This window comes from Choloepus didactylus, chromosome 9 (assembly GCF_015220235.1).
Source record: "Choloepus didactylus isolate mChoDid1 chromosome 9, mChoDid1.pri, whole genome shotgun sequence".
Taxonomy (NCBI): Eukaryota; Metazoa; Chordata; class Mammalia; order Pilosa; family Megalonychidae; genus Choloepus; species Choloepus didactylus.
This window is the reverse complement of record NC_051315.1, coordinates 54,747,560-54,767,945: the sequence shown is the minus strand read 5'-3', so window position 1 is coordinate 54,767,945 and position 20,386 is coordinate 54,747,560.

Sequence of the window (20,386 nt, the reverse complement as noted above, 5' to 3'; positions counted from 1 at the left end):
TGAGCCCCAGGCCAAATGATTGTCCCAAGATCACAGAGTAACCTGGATTCCACACTGGGTCCGCCAAGTGCAAAGCCTATGCCCCATTTCCTATATAAAGCTGCATCCCATAATTAAGAGATTATGTGTCTGGATAATTCCCTGTCTACATCTGGTTAGCACATGAAACTAATAAATGTTCTCACCTGCAGTTTTATAACAGAGATAGCTAAATGATAAAAGAACAAGATAACTGAATGGATTGAACAGTTCTTACAAGTAGAAACTAGCAAAGAGATGACTGAGGAGCAGTGTAGTTTAGCAGCTAAGAACAAGGATTTGAAAACATAGTGGCCTGGATTTATATATTGGCTCCACTACTTTCTTGATGGTTCATCTTTTTCAAATTACATGGGCTCTCTGAGCCTCAGTTTTCTCATCCATAGGGAATTATATCAGGATAACCTGCCTCAGGTTGTTGTGAGGATTGAATGACAGACACATATAAAACCTATAATGAACCTGACTCATTTAGGCCTTTAATAAATAGTAGCTCTACTTATTTATTATAAGTATTTATAATAATACTTATTTATTATAAGTGTTGCAACTGAGGAGAAGAACCTTCATAGGCAAAGAGAAAAGGCAGCCCCCCTACGAGATTCTCATTCATTCTCATTATCTTATTCTCTTTTGCTTGTGCTGCATCATCTCATTTCATCCACCTTGAATACTTGTGCCCAGTCCTCCTCTACCTGGAATTCTCTCCCTCCTTTCCCCACTTGCCCTGCTTCCTGTCTCCAAACTTCCCTCTCTAGGCTTGCTCTTCCTTTTTATTCAGGAAATCGGTTTATGACATCCTCAGAGAGGCCATCTCTAGGTCCAAAATCTAAAGTAGTCCTCCTATCATTCTGTGTCATATCACCATCTTTTAATTCTCTATTTAGCATTTATTACTCTCATGTTTTTCTTGGTCATTTATTTGGGTATTGCTTGTTTCACTCAAGAACATAAACTCAGTAAAAGCAAGACCTACTGTATTCTCCATACCTAGAAGAGTGCCTGGTACAGAGACTAGATGCCTAATAAATATTTAACTAATGAATACTCATAACAACCTTCTGACATATCTGCTGTTAGTATCCCCTCTGTACAGATTTAGACAATAAGGCTTGGTGTCAGTGACATGTCCAAGGTCACACATCTGGGAAAGCTGGAATTGACACTAGGCAGTCTAATTCCAGACAGCTCTGAAGGAATCAGTGCCCATGACATGTTAAATGAGTTTGGGGGCTACCTTCAGGATGAAGAGGGGAGGGACACAACAGGAATGAAAGAATTCTCTGTAGACCTAGGACTCTGATAACCCCCCTCATGGTAAGGAGGCAGTTATAAGTTTAATGTACTCTAGACCCTAAGCTGGCAAAAATGGTGAACTGGATCCCAAGGGGAAATAGCCTTTTTCCCCGGAGTCTAGAACTTGAGCAATTCTGGGAGGGTTTTATGTCTGACAGCTGAGGAAGCTAAGTTGAACTTTGAACCAGTAGATAATGGGCTCACTATGGAAACCAAAAGACCAATTGGGAATCTGACAGGAACTATTTGATTTTGGGACTGGAAATGACAATCGAATAGCTTTAAAACAGGATTATATGACTGTTAGAGCCAGTAAATTAGCAAATGCAGGGTTGACAAAGGTGCATGGAAACCACCACAAATATACTAAGGGTTATATAATAATGGCACACTGCATACACCAGAGTATTATCAGATACTCTAAAGATCTTTTAGTTTAGTTTTTTTTCACTGTATTCAAAGATGTTTAATTGCTAACATTCCCACAAAGTAATATGTGAAAAGGTAGAAAACATAGAGTACATATAATACCTCAATTGTCCAAAACAAATATATAGATGTATAGACATGTATACACACACATGAAACCAGAAGAAAATGAACCAAATTGTTAGTAGTAGCTGTATCTGAGTGATGAAAGAGCAGAGAATTTTTATTTCTCTGCCATTTTGCAAGTTAACTGCAATGAACATGTATTTTCTACATGAAAATAAGTTCGATTGTTATAGAAAACAGCCTTTTAGAGAATTTTGTTTTTTTGGTGTTTAAAGCTGTTTTGTTGCACAAAAGTAAGTAGGAAAAAAACACAAAATTTGACATTCTTTCGACTCAAATACCCAAACTTCCCTACTAATTGTTCATAAAATGTAATCTGGTTTACTTCAGTTTCCAGAAGAAAAGGTTCAAAAGTGGAAGACAGAGTAAAAAAAACCCCTCTTGAAAATAGCAGCAGTGGTAGCAGGAGAACATGGGAGTTGCCAAGGAGGGCTGCAACAGCACTCTCAGAACTGTGGCCCTTGCCAAATGGGTAAAGAGCACAGTTCCTCAACTAGAGAATCGAAAGCAAAACCCATTTTTCTTTTCACTTTTATCCATTGTTCTAGCGAATAAATTTTAATACAGATCCTACCAATTTTCATAAATAAGAAGTCAGTGGTAATGGCTGGAATCATGAAGTCCACAAGGCGCGGGTGTGCAGTTTGAGTGCTGCACCATGGCCCAGCTGAGGGGGGGTAGGTGGAGCCTGAAATCCAGCACTCTTGCACCCAGGAAGGCTTACACCCAGGAAGTGCCTCCTCTTGGAGGAAGAGAGCCCCTTTTTCTAATTTGAACAAAGCTCCCTTATAGGTTAGAGGTAGCCTTGTGAATGAGAGGTGAGGAACTGGGGACAATACAGACAAATTTTTAGTAGGGCCGAGGGTAAGGGAGTGGTAGAGCAGTGGCTACATAGGGATATGAGAAGCTGTTTTATTGGGAGGGTGGGGGAGAGGTTTTTGTTTTTTAAAGTAGGAGCTACTTGAGCATCTTGATCTATTTATGGGGAAAAGCCAGTAGATATTAAAGGTATAAAAAAGAGGTAAGGTAGTCAAGAGGCGAACATATGAGTAGGAATTGGGTGGAGTCCGGGAGATGTTCAGAGGGATTAGAGCTAGGAAGAGGGATGTGTGATTTTTGTAAAGGGAGTGAAGAGGGTCGAGGGGAATAACTGCAGAAAGAGGTACTACATACAAAGGTGGCCTCTGGGGCCCTTATGTTAAAGGGCTCCAGTAGTTTTATGATAAATAGACTTTGACCTAAGGGCAGTACCACACCTTCCTATGCATGAAATTTTTGTCCTCTGTTTTCCTTGGGCTCTGAAGTATTTTTTATTCATTTCCAGGTTCCTGGTTGTGGTTGCTGGAAGTTTGCCCACCAGATTAGAGAAAGGTTACAGTGACATAATAAATAATAATTATGAGCAAAAAAGTGCTACCCACCTTCTAATACTCAAGAACCAGATGTTTTATAGAAAAGTGCTTCACTCTCCAATCTGCCTTACAGTGCACACAAATGAATCTGGCAAAATGCCATGAAAGTAATTTGATCTCATAAATGAGGAGAACTGAGTAATGAGCAGGTTCTAAATGTCTTCCTTCCCAGTGGTATAACCTTAGAATCTACGGCAATCCTTAACCAAACTGTTTTCAAATAGTATGTATGTTATTTTTATCTTTCTTCAAACAAATTCTTTTGGCAATGTAAAAAAGACTTTTGAAAAAAAAAAAACAAAAACATAAGGGCATTTTAAGAAAGTAATTACTATTTCAGTTTATGCCAAAGGCAGGCTGGTTTTATTTTTAATGGATGAATGATGTAAGAAACTTAAAAAACAAACAAACAAAAAAAAAACACTTGAAACACGAAGAAAAGACCTGTGAAGCATTCAGTAGTATTCGAGTCAGGGTAACAGGCCCTGTTTCACAACTGGATATTAAGCTTTCTTTGAAAACCAAACTAAGCTTGAGATATTTGAAGGAAAAAAAACTGAAATGCTAAGCAGTTACATATATGCTATTTTCATATAATTTAAGTTAGACTTGAAGTTGCTGTAGTCGATGAATGAAAACCTCTCCCTGACATAATTACTTGAAAACCCCTTGGCCAATTTTCACATTGCCTTATGTCACAAATAGCAGAGGAATAGTTTGAGACGAAAGTCCAGGATATTGAGAAAACCCAAGAGCAAAATTAAAATGATTAAACACATGCCCACACAAAGGGACAAGGGGAAGAAATGGGAAAAATGAGATGTGTCAGGATCCTGATGTCACATCTCTGTGTTAAACATATAAACTCATTGTCTCGTAAAGTGCGGTATCTTTTTGTGTATGTTGGGTTTTTGCAGGTATTTTTATCGTTTTTTTTTTTTTTAACAAATATTCATTATTCAAGTTCCAATGAAAATTGTTTTGTTTCCACCAAAAGAGAAAAGAAGTTCCCTTTTTTGGATTGAGTCTTTAACTTTTCATTGTGAAATAATTTCAAACTTACACAAAAGTTGCAAGGATAGGAGTACAAAGAACACCCATACACCCTTTACCCAGATGCATGTTAGAATATGATTATTTTACCCATTTGCTTTACCATTTGTGCTCTCTCTCTTCTCCCTCTCTGTCTCTCTCTCCACATTATACACAACACACACAAACACACAAATAAAATGTGTTTTTTCCTGAAACATTTGAGAGTAATGTACATACATCATACATAGCCCTTTACCCCTAAATACTTCAGTGTGTATTTCCTGAGAATAGGGACATTCTCCTATACAATCACAGTACAGTTATCAAATTCGGTAAATTTAACAGATACAATACTTTAGAGTCCTTATTTGAATCTGATAATGTCCTTTATAGCATTTTTTTTCTATCTGGACAGTATCTGCTCTGGGATCAGGTATTGCATTTAATTGCCACATTTATTTAGTTTTGTTTAATCTGGAGCGTTTCCGCAGCCTTTCTCTGACTTTCATAACATTGAAATTTTTGAAGACTACAGTCCTGCTTCCCTCAATCCACTTTTTAATAGGATGCTCCTCATTTTGACTGATGTTTCCTAATAACTCAATCATTCCTGGCCATAAAACTACATAGGTGAAGTTGTGTCCTTCTCAGTGTATTACATCTGGAAGCACACAGTTTCCATCTGTCCCTCACTGGTGACATTAACTTTGATTACTCAGTCAAGATGTTGTCCAATTTCTCTACTGTATAGCATAATGTTTTTTCCCTTGCAACTAATAAGCAACCTGTGAAGGGGTGCTTTTTAAGATTGTACAAATATCCTGCTCCTCTTCAAGAATTTCCCCTGGATTTAGCATCTAGTGATGATTCTTGCCTGACCCAATCTTTACCATGATAGCTGTAACAGGATAGTATTCTAACTCCATCAAGCCCTCTGCTATAGGCAAGAGCCCTCCCTTGCTATTTATTTTTAAGCTTTTTTTAAAAAAAAACTTTTTAGTTTTTAAAATCTAATATACAGGTTCATGACTTCCTATTTTTTCCCAATGGTTCATAATTCATTACTGTCCCTCATTATTTTGGTGCTCAAATTGTCTCCATTTGGCCTTCAAGCTGACCTCTGTTTCCTTGTGGCATGGCCCACCATTCATTTTTTTGAACACTTCCTTACTTTTTAGCATAACCAGAAGTTCCTATCTTGATTTTCAACTATCCTGCCCCAGCCTTGGAATCAGCCACTTTTCTGAGGAGCCATGGTTCCTTTTAGTGGGGAATGGCATTAGAAATCAAAATCTGGGCCCTAAGGGTGCTATTACTACTGGATGTCATTGCTTTCAGGACCTTTCAGCAGATAGGAAGTATATGCATGTATATATATATACACATGCAAATACATGCATACATGTATGTAAACACATGCCTATGCATATGCACACATAGTTTAGAAATCACAAAATCACACCGATACGTCTAATTCAAATCCATCCCCACAGGATTCTTTCTTGCTTTCCCCTGGTATTTATTACTTCCACAGTGAGAACTCTGCATCCCAGCAACCTCAACATAATCGTTCATTTCCTCAATCCTATAATCCTTCTAAAATAGGTTCAGAATTGCTTCACCCAAACTAAAAAAAACAAAAAAAAAAAACCTACGAAGAAAGAGATCAGGATCTGTTTGCAGTTCCTTCTTCACCACCACCAATTTTGATAGATTTTTAATGTTGATATACTCAACAACCTATCTTAAAATTGTTATCCACAACTATCTTCCAGTGGTATGAGATATTTTGAAGGGAAAAGTAAATAATTGATGGCTGACAAGAGTATATGTTTTGCTCCAATGTACCAACTTTGCAGTTTCCTCCCAAATATTCATCTACTTGCAAAATAAATGCCATCACTTCCCACACCACCAGTGTCATATTAACAATGCAGTGACAGGAAGGAAAGTAGAAGGGTCTGGGGCTTAAGCAAAACATCATGAGCTGAAGATTGAGAGTTGTTCTGTTTGTTAAAAATATACATATAGAGCCATATCTTTTATAAATTGATTTTTTGTTTGCCCATAAGTATTTTCAGACCCTTAGCTGTAACAGTTTACATGGCAGTTATAAACCATCCTTAAAAGCACAGTGAGGAAATTTTATTCCTATATTTTTCAAAATATAAGGCTCTGATACATAGAGACTAGCACCATTTTTCCCTCAACCTTGCTCTTTTAAACCACTGCCTTATTTTATTGAGGGAATCCTGTCTTTGCTTGGAAAATGTTAGATTATTTCCCCTACTCTTTATTATTTTATTTACATTTTATATCTATTTTCTTGAATCCTACTGCCTCATAAAAATGGTTTTGAATAGCAGCGCTGCAGAGATGATGGGGAGGTCAGCTATGTTAATTTCAAAGCATCCCAGTCTTCGGTGTGAGGTTGCCTAGCAACCCATCTCTCAGGCCTCCTCTGTGGGTGAGAGAAGAGAAAGCGACTCTTCTATACACTCTCAAGCAGAGATGGTTTTATAACGGAAAAAACCTTTCACAAAGGGTCCAACGCAACCCCTGTTTCTCCTCTTCTGCCCACTTTGTGCACTTCACACATGATGAGAGAAACGTTCCATCCTTTGATGCCTTAGTTCTGACACAGGTATCAAAATGGAGCCAAACACGATATGGTCAACAGTGGAAGTGACCTGTTTCCCTATGTTAAATTGAGACACATTAATTAAACTGCTCCTCTTTCCCTTTCTCTTACATGAAAGCATACTTTCCCCTCAAGTTCCAAAAGCCAGTTATGTGAAATGAAACTGTAACTGCCTGCTGAGCACCGGTTACCATAGCGACGGGAGCCAGGAGTGGTATTTTTCTCCTTAGGCACAGGATGGCTGAAATGTGTTCAGTCAGGGGACGAAGCAGCACGCTGACTAGAAATCACATCTGGGAAGAACCTGCTCTATTCCTTTTTCTTCGTCCTAATTTGAAACAAGTAACTAAATCATCTGCTATCCCCCCAAAGCTATTACCTTTTTAGAACTGAACCTCAGTGGGTAGCAGAAGTGTCCCCAATCTAGGCCCATAGGAGAAGGGGATAGGATATAACTTGCCAGTAAAACTCAAGTGAACAATGGAGAGGGGTAGGAAAGTAGAAAAGAGTGCTGTAGAAGACACACTGTCATTTCAGATATCTCTGAAAATATAAAGTGAAAGTAACAGCTAGAAATTCATGCAGTCTTACATTGTTAAAGTACATATGTACAGTTTTGAACCATTCTTAATCCCCTGACATTACTTTCTAGGCAGACAATGCTCTTTAGAAGAACATTATGGTTCAGCCTGATATTGTTTTATGGAAAATCTTTATAATTTCTAGTTAAAACAGACATAAGGTAAAACATTCTGTGCCATTCTCACTTGCCACTAATTATGCCTGAGAAGAGAGAGGAAGGATAGCATAGTGGGCTTTAGGGTCACACAGTCTGGGTTTGCATTGTCTACCACTTATTAGCATTGTGACTTGGGACAAGTTGCTTAACCTCTCTGAGTCTCAGTTTCCTAACCTTTAAAATGGGACTAAAAAGAGAATTGTTGACAGTGTGAAATAAGAAAATATATGTAAAGTACCTGGCTCTAGGCAGGGTTCAAACACTGATAGCCATGATTATGAATTTTGTTTGATGATCCAGTGCTTACTGAGCACCTCCCACATGCCCAAGATTGTGCTTGATGTAGAAGGGATGTCAAGGTATAGGGCCTGGGTCGCATTCAGGAAGAGGCCAGCCAAGTTTGGGGTCCACTGCTGTGGGTTACCTGGCTTTCTGACACCAGTTTGGTGTGTCATGCTCACCAGGATTCGATCTGTCCTGGTGAGGCATTCCTCGGGGGTCTGTCTCCAGGGCCCTTCACAAGGAAAGGTCTCACTGTCATTTTACAGCTCCACCTTGATTTCCTCAAGCCGGTGGGGTGCTATTGGCACCCTCAGTCGGCACAGTTACCAGACTGGAGACCTGCTTCCATGGAGGGAGTTCAAATCATGTGCAACCACCTCCGAATGCACTTCCCACAGGAGCTGCCAAATTTTCTCAGCAATCCTACAACATGGTAAGTATAGGAATCCCCGAAGTGCCTCTTTTGAAGGGTATGGCACTCTTTTCTAAGAATAATATTCTTTCTTGTGATTTACTAACAAATCACGGACAAAATTCTAGGAAATCATGTATCTCTTAAAATTTCAGATCATTTTATCTATCCCCTTCATTTTAGAGATGAGGAAATGGAGCTCAGGGACATTAATTTTCCCAATACACACACACATTTATGTATATATAATATGCACATTTATGAATATATACATACATACACATACATTAAATATACATAATATATTCATATATATCCATATATACATACAAAATAGATACACACACATACACATATATATTTATATAGAGAAAGGAAGAAAGAATAAGTTCTGCAGATAGATATATTTTTTTCTTGTTTGTCTAAAAGCAGGCTCCAAGCTCCCCCAAAGCAGAGACCATTTTTATTAGCAATCCACTATCATTTGCAAGCAACCGAAGCCAGCTTCTAGGTTATAGGTAAGATTTCAAGGATCTCATAGCCTAAGATCAGCAATGGTGCTGATCAGTGGCAAGGGATGAAACCAGGGTCTGGAAAGTGGGCAGAACTCTGTATCTTCCATTTGCCACTTCCTGCTCTCTGTACTCATTCATCTATCCATGCATTTACCAATCCAAGTCATTCTTCAAATGTTCACCATGCACCTATTCTATGCCAGCACTGCGCCAGACAGAGGAGAGCTCTCAAATGTGTAGACTTGCTCCTCGTCGGCTGTCACAGACACTTCACTTCTCCCATGTTACAGGCTTAGCCCCATGTAGAGACTGCAACTTAGTCCCAATCATACCCTGAGTTCCTTAGTTCCCCCTCCCAAAAAGGGCATCTGATTGATCTGGTTTGTGCCAATTGTCTAGAGTGGACAGGGGTGTGAGTCCACCAAGTGAAACAGGTTACCTGAACCCATGTCTGTGGATCAGAGGGCAGGGTCCAGAGGGGAGCTGGGCAGAGAGCCCCAAAGGCTCCACCTAAGCATTTCTGCTGATTCATTTGAATCCCTCCCTCCAGAGTACTTAATTTAAAAAGGGGGAGAGGGACATTCAGGCACTAGAATAGCCGACCAACTGCATAAAAAGCACAAATTTCCATTAAATAATGTAGAAAATTCCTCCCTTTTCATTGATAAAGTGACTTGCAACATGATAAGTTAATTGTTCATAATCATAATTCTCACATCTATTTTCTTTCTACCAGATGTCTAGGAAATCCAAACGAGGACAGTGTCAACAGCTGCACTATTTCAGTGTTTAGTGGGACCTTACTATAGAAGAGTCTCAAAGACCTGAGAGCTGTCCAGGCCAGCACTCTTCCAAATCAGTGAAGAAGCAGCCAGAAAGGCACACATTAATCAGTAAGCTACTTTCAAAGAATATGATGCTAGTTGACAAGAACTTTGACTCTTATGTTCCTTCTTATGTACCAGATAGCTTATCATAATGTAAAGAAGAATCATTGACCATTACCACAGCTCACATGATGTGTGATGGGAGATTCTGGGAGAGGGACAAATTGGGCTGGTTCCATTTACCCCCAAGGATTCTCTGTTTTGCCATCCCATTGTCTTGTACTCCATCCCCCTCTCCTTGGGCTCTCATATGTCCTAGGATATTATGAACTGAAATTCAGATAGGAACCAAACACAATGTAAAGAAATGGATAAGCTTTATTCTTTCAGGAAGCTCACCAAACAAGATGCTAATTCGTGGAATGAAATACCCAGGAGAAGCAGAAAGCAAATACTATACAGCTAACAGAGCCACCAGAGTCAGGGGATGCTCATTTGAATAATGGGCTCCCCAGTGATGACTCTGCACCTATCAAGTCACGAGCAGAACTACATCTTGCTGGCACATACTTGGGGCAACAATGTCATTGCAAGGTTTTCCATGATCCCACCTGCTTAGATATAACCATCCCTTTTTGTTCCCTTCTTCTTAACCCCGTACTCATATACACGTAACCTTTCTTCTCTCCTGTCTGTCCCCATGGCAGAACCTCTTCCCAGCCTGGAGTAAAGCCTTGCTCTCCTCTGTTTCTGTTCAAGATGTTTGTTGATGCTCCAAATTCTCTTATCCTGGCTTCTAGCCAAAACATTTTGTTCTATTTCTTATACCCAAAGCAAAACAAAACAACAACAACAAAACCCTTCTAGGTTCAGCTTTTTAAAATAAATAAATAAACCTTCATGGCCCATCAGACTCAAATGTCTATGCAATAAGAACAAAACATGTCTCTTTTTGTTCAAAGGTAGGGGGAGTTTAAACTCCAAACCCTTCCAGTTCAGCAGGGAAAGAGAAGAAAAACAGAACAGCTGGTTCCATATTAAAATAACAGGAATGTTCATCTCCTGCCACAATTCAAAGAATATTACTAAAGAATCAGAAAAATAAAAACTGTGCTTGACAAAGAGTTCTTGAATTATGCTCCCTCCTACATCAATCATTTCTCTCCTTTCGTGTAGATGAGCCCTGCCTGTCCTGGACTCCCATCTGTTATCATGAGAACACGACCATCTGGAGTCAATACAGATCCTGGTCCTTCCACATATACAAGTGCTTTTGAAAAAAAATTAATATAATACAACAGAGAAGGCTTCATTAAATTCCTCTGGTGGTTCCGCCTGACTTCCATGAAGGGCCCATTACAACTCAGGAGTAAGCTGCCACGATGCCAGTGCGGCAGTGCTGCCTGAGGGGTCTGTATCAGTTCCTTTCTGCTCTTGTAACGAACTACCACAAACTCAATGGCTTAAAACAACACACATTTATTCTCTTACTGTTCGGGAAGTCAGAAGTCCAAAATGGGTCTCAATGACTAAAACAAAGGTGCCAGCAAAGCTGCATTCTTTCTAGAGGCTCTAGGGGAGAATCTATTCCTTACCTTTTCCAGTGTTCAGAAGCTGCTTCCATTCCCTCTGCTTTTGTCATCACATCTCCTTCTCTGAATCTCCTGCCTCCTTCTTTCCCTTATAAGGACCATTGTGATTTCATGGGGCCTATGGAGCTCATCCAGGATAATCCTTCCATCTCAAGATCCTTAACTTAATCACATTGGCAAAGTCTCTCTTGCCATTTTAAGGTAGCATATTCACAGTTCCAGGAATTAGGCTGTGGACATCTTTCAGGGGCCATTATTCTGCCTACTACAGGGTCTGATATAGTCAGAGGGCTAATTCCTGGTTATCAGAGAGCCCAGAACACAGTCTACAATTAGGAAATTCAAGCAGGAGGGTGTGTAGGGAGTGTTGGTATGTGGGTCTTACCTTTGGCTTATTTGACTGAGGCCCCCAGTTCTGGCCCTAGACTATGGAGTGTTATGATGAAGAGCCCTGGTTATAAGTCAGACTAACCTGGGTTCTCATCTTTGCCATTCAGGAACACTGAGACCTTGGGCAAATTCCTCAACCTCTCTGAGCTTTAGTTTTCATGTCTTGTACAGGGCTGCCTTCAGGGACACAAACACTGAAACAGACTTGCATGCAGGAGTGCTCGGAGGATAACGCTGGTATGGGAGTGAGGGAAGTGAGATTGGACTGGAATGAGATCACAACAAAAGGCTCAGCTGAACCCACAGGGAACTCTGGAGCGCGGACGGTCCTTCAGCACTGACCCCGTTAAGGCAAGAGGACCAGCCCTGTGTAGCCCCTGAATCAACCTGCCTGGGCTGGGACTAGGGTATGGTGAGTGAGGCACTCACCTCAAGGGGCAAGTTTTAAGAGACACAAAAATTTAATAATCAAGATAAATTATATCTTAATGCAATCTTTATAAAAATCAAAATTGGTACAAAAATCCTGATGAACAAAACATTGAAAGTTCTAAATAAAGACAGTACCAGTGCTTTGTGGAGCCATATTAGAGCCTTGGGCAAAAGGAAAAATCAGTTACCTGGATCCTATTTTTATTAAAATTTTGATAGTTTGATCATCACGGATTTTTTTGCTTTTTTGATCTTTAAAAACATTATGTTAAAATATTATATTCCTTGATTACTGTTTTTTTTTCTTTTGGTGCCCCCTTAAAATTTGCAGGCAAGGCCTGCTCCTCATTTGCTTCACCCTAGTCCCTGCCCTATGTTATATGCAGGCTGCCCTCCTGTCCCATGACAGGATATCAACTTGGGGCCCAGAGCAATGCCTGGAAGGGAGTTTGTCTGTAAGCATCATTAGCCTACTCCCCTAACATTTGCAGGAGGAAGTGCCGTTTTCTTGAGTGGGGGATTAGGGATCTACCACAGCATCCTCTGGGGAGATAATGATGCTTACCTGTAATGAGATTGTTTTGTTTTATTTATTTATTTATTTTTTAACCATAAGTTTTGCAAGAGCAAGCCTCAAGATCGAGGGCTTGACTTATAAAGTAGGGGGTTCCTAAATTCACGTAGCATAAGTTATGTCCACGATAATCCATCAATATCTCACATTATCATCATTTAGTTGTACAAACCTCATCACTCTCCATTTTAAACACTTCTCATGACCCAAACACCTCATAGCTCTTTTTCAGCCCTTAATTATTTGTCGCTAATATTTGCATGGTACTAGTAAGATATTCCTATTAATTATAATCCCTAGTATGCAATAGGTAGATTTTTCCCATATACCATTCTGTTGTCAACTCTTTGTACTGGTGTCATATTTTAAAAGTATATCATGGGAAGGAAGAAGATGGTGGCATAGAGAGGAGTGGAAGCTAGTTAGTCCCCCTGGAACAATTAATAAACCACCACGAACAACTAGTAAATAATCTTGAATAACTGCAAGGGGGCAAACGTGACCATCCACTTATACACAAACCTGAATTGGGAAGAATGCCCAAGATCACAGCATAAAATCTGTAAGTAAAAACTGTGGACCCAAGCCGGGAGCCCCCTCCCCCACAGCCTGAACTGCTAAGCCTCATGGTGCTAGAGAGCAGCACTCTCCAAGCAAGCGAATATAGCTCAGCTGAGCTCCAACTGGGGATTTAAGTAACAAACGTGGACTTCTCAATACAAGCTATGAATCCCCAACAAGCAGACAGAGGCTTTTGGTGACGACTGACCTTGGAGAGCCGGAGGACCTCTCTGGGAAGGAGGGGAATCCCAGAGGACCCAGTGCTATCTCTGGCCAATGGGTGAAACTGAGGGGGGCCACAGACCGGCCCTGAAAGGGGGCTTTCTGTCACTTTTTTGGCTCAGTGGAGAAAGCCTCAGCCATTTTCAGTTCCCAGAAGTCTGACCCAGACAAGGGTGGAGATAGCACAGGCAGAGAGACTATTTAAATGCTAGTGACCTCTCCCTAGGGGGTGTATCTTCCCTAAGAGAAAGAAGGTTGTGCCAAACTCTACCACCTGCCTTCCATTCAGAACCAGACCCCAGAGCCTAGGGGAAAACAGTCACAGGCCACACCTGTCTGGAGCTACAGGCCGACAGGCAACACCTGCTGGGAAGAAAAGCGCAGTGACTTGAGGCCTCACAGTGTGTATCAATCTTCTAAGACACCCTCAGAGAAACCAGATACTATTGCCTCCTTCCAAGACCTGAGCCCGTTTTCTTTTGGGAAAACATGATTGGGGTAACCAAGGAAACCAGATGACTAGTCAACAGAAAACTACAACCTACACTAAGAAAAACAAAGTTATGGTCCAGTCAAAGGAATAAACTTACACTTCAACTGAGATACAGGAATTTAAACAGCTAATGCTAAATCAATTCAAAAAGTTTAGGGAAGATATGGCAAAAGAGATGAAGCATATAATGAAAACACTGGGCATACGTAAGGTAGAAATCGAAAGTTCAAAAAAACAACAAAACAACTGGCAGAATCTATGGAAATGAAAGGCACAACACGTGATGAAAGACACAATGGAGACATACAACACTAGATCTCAAGAGGCAGAAGAAAACACTCAGGAACTGGGGAACAAGGCAACTGAAAGCCTACACACAAAAGAACAGATAGAGAAAAGAATGGAAAAATATGAGCAACATCTCCAGGAATTGAATGACAACACAAAATGCAGGAATGTACATGTCATGGGTATTCCAGAAGGAGCAGAGAAGAGAAAAGGGGCAGAAGCAATAATACAGGAAATAATTGATGAAAATTTCCCTTCTCTTATGAAAGACATAAAATTACAGATCCAAGAAGCACAGCATACCCCAAACAGAATAGATCTGAATAGGCCTACACTAAGACACTTAATAATCAGATTACCAAATGTCAACATTAAAGAGAGAAACCTGAAAGCAGCAAGAGAAAAGCGATCCATCACATGCAAAGGAAGCTTGATGAGACTATGTGCAGATTTCTCAATAGAAATCATGGAGGTAAGAAGGAAGTGGGGTGATATGTTTAAGATACTGAGAGAGAAAAACCACCAACCAAGAATCCTATATCTGGCAAAACTGTCCTTGAAATATAAGGGAGAGCTTAAAATATTCTCTGACAAACAAATACTGACAGAGTTTGTGAACAAGATACCTGCTCTACAGGAAACAGTAAAGGGAGCACTACAGACAGAAAGGAAAAGACAGGAGTGAGAGGTATGGAACACAAATTTGGGAGATAGTACCACAGCAATTTGCAGGAAATAAAGACCTGGAATTCACCATACCAGAGTCAAGCTGCAACTGATCCAGGGTGAAGACACACCTCCTGTTAAATAAAAATGGCGGTAACAGCAAATCCTCCTAATAATCCAAAACATCAGTAAACCTCTGGATGGCCTAAAATATTTGTTTAAAAATCTTTCTAAACAAATTAGCTATGAAGTTCTTTGTTATCTATTTTTTTCCTTAACCTTAATATACCTTTTAGTAGCAATTTTCCAAAGTAATCTCTCCTTGCAAAGGTTCTATTCATATTCTACTTCTATAAACCAGTCTTACCCACTGGATTTGTATCCAGCTGCCTATCTATAATGTTTCTAGCTCATCAACCAGAACATTATCTTGTTTAAATTGCAAGACAGTGCTGCAGAATAAAATAACTCTAAATATTCTCACTGCCTCACAAGGGGGAACATGTGCCATAGTCAAAACAGAACACTGTACCAATATTCCTAATAAATCTGGTAATATCTCTTCTCTTTTAAAACACCTAAATAATCAAGTTCTAACTATAAATACACCAGTTAACGGTTTGATGGGCTGAACCCCCTACCACAGGACTTGCCCTTGGGAAGACTGTTGCTGCAAAGGAGAGGCTAGGCCTGCCTATAATCGTGCATAACAGCCTCCTCCCAAATGCCTCTTTGTTGCTCAGATGTGGCCCTCTCTCTCTAGCTAAGCCAACTTGACAGGTGAAATCACTGCCCTCCCCCCTACATGGGATCAGACACCCAGGGGAGTGAATCTCCCTGGCAACGTGGAATACAAATCCTGGGGAGAAATGTAGACCCGGCATCGTGAGACGGAGAATATCTTCTTGACCAAAAGGGGGATGTGAAAGGAAATGAAATAAACTTCAGTGGCAGAGAGATTCCAAAAAGAGCCGAGAGGTCACTCTGGTGGGCACTCTTAAGCACAATATAGACAACCCTTTTTAGGTTCTAATGAATTGGGGTAGCTGGTGGTGGATACCTGAAACTATCAAACTACAACCCAGAACCCATGAATCTTGAAGACAATTGTATAAAAATGTGGCTTATGAGGGGGGACAGTGGGATTGGGGGGGCCATGGGGATCACACTCCCCTTTGTCTAGTTTATGGATGGATGAGTAGAAAAATGGGGGAAGAAAAAAAAAGGCACTCAGTGTTCTTTTTACTTTAATTATTCTTTTTCACTTTAATTTATATTCTTATTATTTTTGTGTGTGTGGTAATGAAATGTCAAAAATTAATTTTGGTGATGAATGCACAACTGTATAATGGTACTGTAAACAACTGAATGTACATTTTGTTTTGTATGACTGCATGGTATGTGAATATATGAATTAAAAATAAATAAATAAAAAATAAATACACCAGTTAAGAATTCTATTTTTTTTTCCATTCTATGAAGTTAGCTACCTTCAGAAACAGGGTCATGGTTATGAACTCTTCTTCCTAATTGTTATATCTACTCTTGTCCTAGTCAAATGCCTCTTATCTCTATGTACTCAAATAATAAATTAAATATGTACAAAACCCTTTTCATCTTCCAAAACTCTGGCTAAGAATGATCCATGGTGACTTGAATGTAGAGGGTATAAAGAATGTTTTTACTAAAAGGAAAAAGAAAGTAAAAAAAAAAAAGTATATCATGCAAATACCTATCTATATTTGTAATGCTGATCTGTGGGGTACATGCCTCTAAGAAACCCCTTTCAATCTTATTTGCCTTCAGTGCAGCTCTGTTATTGATAATCCCATTAACAAACATTTATCACCCCTATCCATTCCTATACCTTTGAATTCCCCATCATTAACATATATGAACATATTGGATTATCATTGTTTTCTTATACAGTTATCCACTCACTGGGATGGAAAGATCATCATAAAGCACTTAAAGTCTAAATCTATTTCAGGTGCTAGTGAATGTAGTCACAGCCAAACCTAGCCCTGGGCTCTTCCTTCCATCTTCCTGACAGCCAAAACATCTGAGCAAAAGGCCCAGACCATTAACTTGGACCTGAGGCTGCTGTCTATGGAAATGAAACATGTGCACTCTGGGTGAATCTTCCTTGAAGCAAAATTCCCAGAAACAGTGAATTAGGAATGACTGAAGTGCTGTTACAGCAGGGATGATGTGCTAATAAATAGCAATGCAGAAAGTCTTCCTCCTCCAGTGGCCTCGGTGACACCTGGCCCACTTGTCTTGATCCTGCACACCTACCCAGATGCCTCATGCCTACAACCATATGGAGCAAATAGTACTCTGTGGTGAAATACCTCTGCCAATGAATTTACATGGAGCTGAGAGTTTAAACAGGAATGATCCCAACCTCAAGCTGGTCTTAGATGATTGTTGGGCAACCGCTACTATGGACCCAGCCTCTCTCACCAGTGGAATATTGCTGTAGATGGCTGTAAATATAACCTGGACAACTACCAAACAACCTTCTGTGTGGTTGGCACCTCTGTGACCCACCCCAATCAGTTACATGTGCAAGGAAAGAACTGTTTGGGTCTATGGCTTATTAAGTTTGGTTAGAAGAGCCAAGCAAATAAGTCAAAGTGAAGCTTTGTTCTATTCCATGATCTGTCTAGACTGCAAACCCCATAAAACCTTCTCAAGCCATTGATCACAACTAAGTTGGTTCGTTGACATAAATATTTCATCGCCACAGGAAAAAAAAATCAAAGTGCAAGCCCTACCAAATGTGGATTAGTGAAGGCGCTTGATGGGCCTAGCATATATGCACCATGTTCTAGAAGCTTGTTAACCTGGGGTTAAGATAAAAGATTAATTCTTAGTCTTCATTTAAAGATCAGTGATTCTCAAAAAGGGAGAGAATTTGCAACCCTTAGCAAGATAGGTGATTCTCAAAAGGAGAAGGGGTTTGCAACCCGATGTGAATTGAATTGGATAACCCAGTTTGGACACGTTCTTGGTCTTGGTGTGCATTCTGGTGGGTGTGGGTTCATTGGAAATAAGATCGCTCCAAGACGCTACTTCATCAAGGTATGGCCCAACTAAATCAGGTAGGGCTGTAATCCAGATTACTGGAGTCCTTTTTAAGCAAACTGAAGGTCAGGCAGAGAAAAGTCAGGGAAGCAGTCAGAAGCTGGAAGTCAATGGAACTGAGAAGAGAAAGGAGAAGATGCCACCATATGACAAAAAAGCAAAGAACCTAGGATCACCAGTAGCCAGCCCCAGAAGGCCAGTCTTCTAGAAATCATCACCTTCCCGATGCTTTTATTTTGGACTTCTCCTAGCCTCAAAACAGTGAGCTATAAACTCCTGTCATTTAAGTCAACCCTTTGTATGGTATTTGATTTAGCAGCTAGGAAACTATAACAGAACCGCCTGAAAAAGATGCTTAATCATGCTGGCCCTCCTCAACTTCCAATGGAGAGAGACTTTAACACTTAACAGTTAACACCCTTCCCTGTAATAGGTTTCTTGATTGCTATAGTGAGTCACTGATACTGATGGGAGAATAAAATTTACATCAGGTGTACTGAATCATAAAAGAATGCGAACCACTGTTATAAGATGAATTGTTGACACAAATGCACATGAAACAAAACAGTGGCAATGCAATGCACAATTAACTGACACAGTGACATTTTTTGCCATATGAAAAATAGAACTGCAGCTTTTTCATGAAGCAAATTTCAATAACAGCTATTGAATGGTACTTAAAGGGTGCATCATTTATAGAAATGGAGAACTGGAGATTTTTAATTTTTATATACTGGCTGAAGGAAAAAGTTGACACTTCATTATATTTCAATAAACTCTCTCCATATTGGGAAATGAACACTATTCCCTTTTGCTTCTTGGCTTTATACCAGTTCTCTAGATTTCTTCTTCTTTTTTAAAAAAATAACTACAGCATTCTTACTAATACAAATCTGACATGGATCCCAATGAAAAAAGCAACAGAATTCCTAGACACTGTGTACTCTTTAGAAAATGCACCTCAACAATGAAACAGTTTTTTTTTCTGATTTAGCAAAGTGTACATTCTAAAATGATTCATGTAAATCTTTTTACATCTGTGAGCTTATTAAATTTCCCTTGGAAATTTTTCTTTGTAATTTTAACATCTTCTGGGGTAGAGTGGTGACATTTTATATATTTTTTAAAAATTTTCTGATTGCCTTTTAAAAGAAACAGTCCTTTCTCTTCCCTCGTGATAATCATTTCTTTGACTGTCTGAAAGGACTTTTCTCTCTCTGTAATCCTAGTTGATTATACAGTATCTTCATTGTTTTTCAGTGCCTAAGTCTTCAAGGTTTCAGCTGCTGTATCCAAATCATGATAAGCTTCAGTCGTGGCTGCTGAAGGAACCTCGAACGTTTCAACTGCTCCCTCAAACACCTTTATTTACTGCTTTTATTACAAAGCTGCTGGATAGTTGTGCATCTAGATGGCCTGACAGAGGTTACACTTCAGAGTCACTTACTGGGAATGCCAAAGATTTATTTCCTCTTCTTCATTAAGGAGGGAAAAAAAGAAGGAAAATTATAAAATAAACTAATTGAAGAGTCTGACGGACAGTTACCTTTTTTTTTTTGGTAATTTTCTCCATTCCCTCCCAGATTTAAACTAAGATATTGGATAACTTGAACGCCCACTGACATTTCACATGTATTTTTTTAAGCAACTCTTCCTATACATCAAGCAGAAGAAACTATCAATATTTTCAGAAACCTGAGAAGAATCTACCTTTTCATCCTTGAATATTAAAGGAAAGGTGCAGGTAAGGTAATCTTGCAAACATACTATTAATTCAGAAGTAAGTTACAAAATAAATTGTTATAACATGGATTAATTGTTAGCCTTTCAGGTGGAAAGTGTAATGATGATGTTCTTGAATTTTATGTATTGTAGATGTTTTAATTATTGTTGTGTTATGCTTTGAAAGTACCTTTCCAGTGAACTTTCTTAAATCAAATTGAAAATTACATTAAATTTTCAATGGCCATTATTTTCTTCTAATTTATATATGTGTCACAAGAAAAAATACATACACACACATTTCTTTTTATATTTGCCATTTTTAAAAACAGAAAGGTTTTTATAGTATCACAAAATGCATCAAGTGATACTGGATTCCTTTACTTCTTCCACTAATGGCAACTGATCTGATTATTTTCAATAATTATTTTTTTCATTGGAAATTGTCACTTGTCTGTTATTGGTGATCTTGGTCTGAATGTTACTGCTCAGGAATATTACCAAGTGCTTTGTCATGTTTTAAGGAATGTTTTAAGGAATGTGGTTCTTTATTTGGTGACTCTTCATTATGTATAGATTTGTGACATCATATTTATGGCTTGA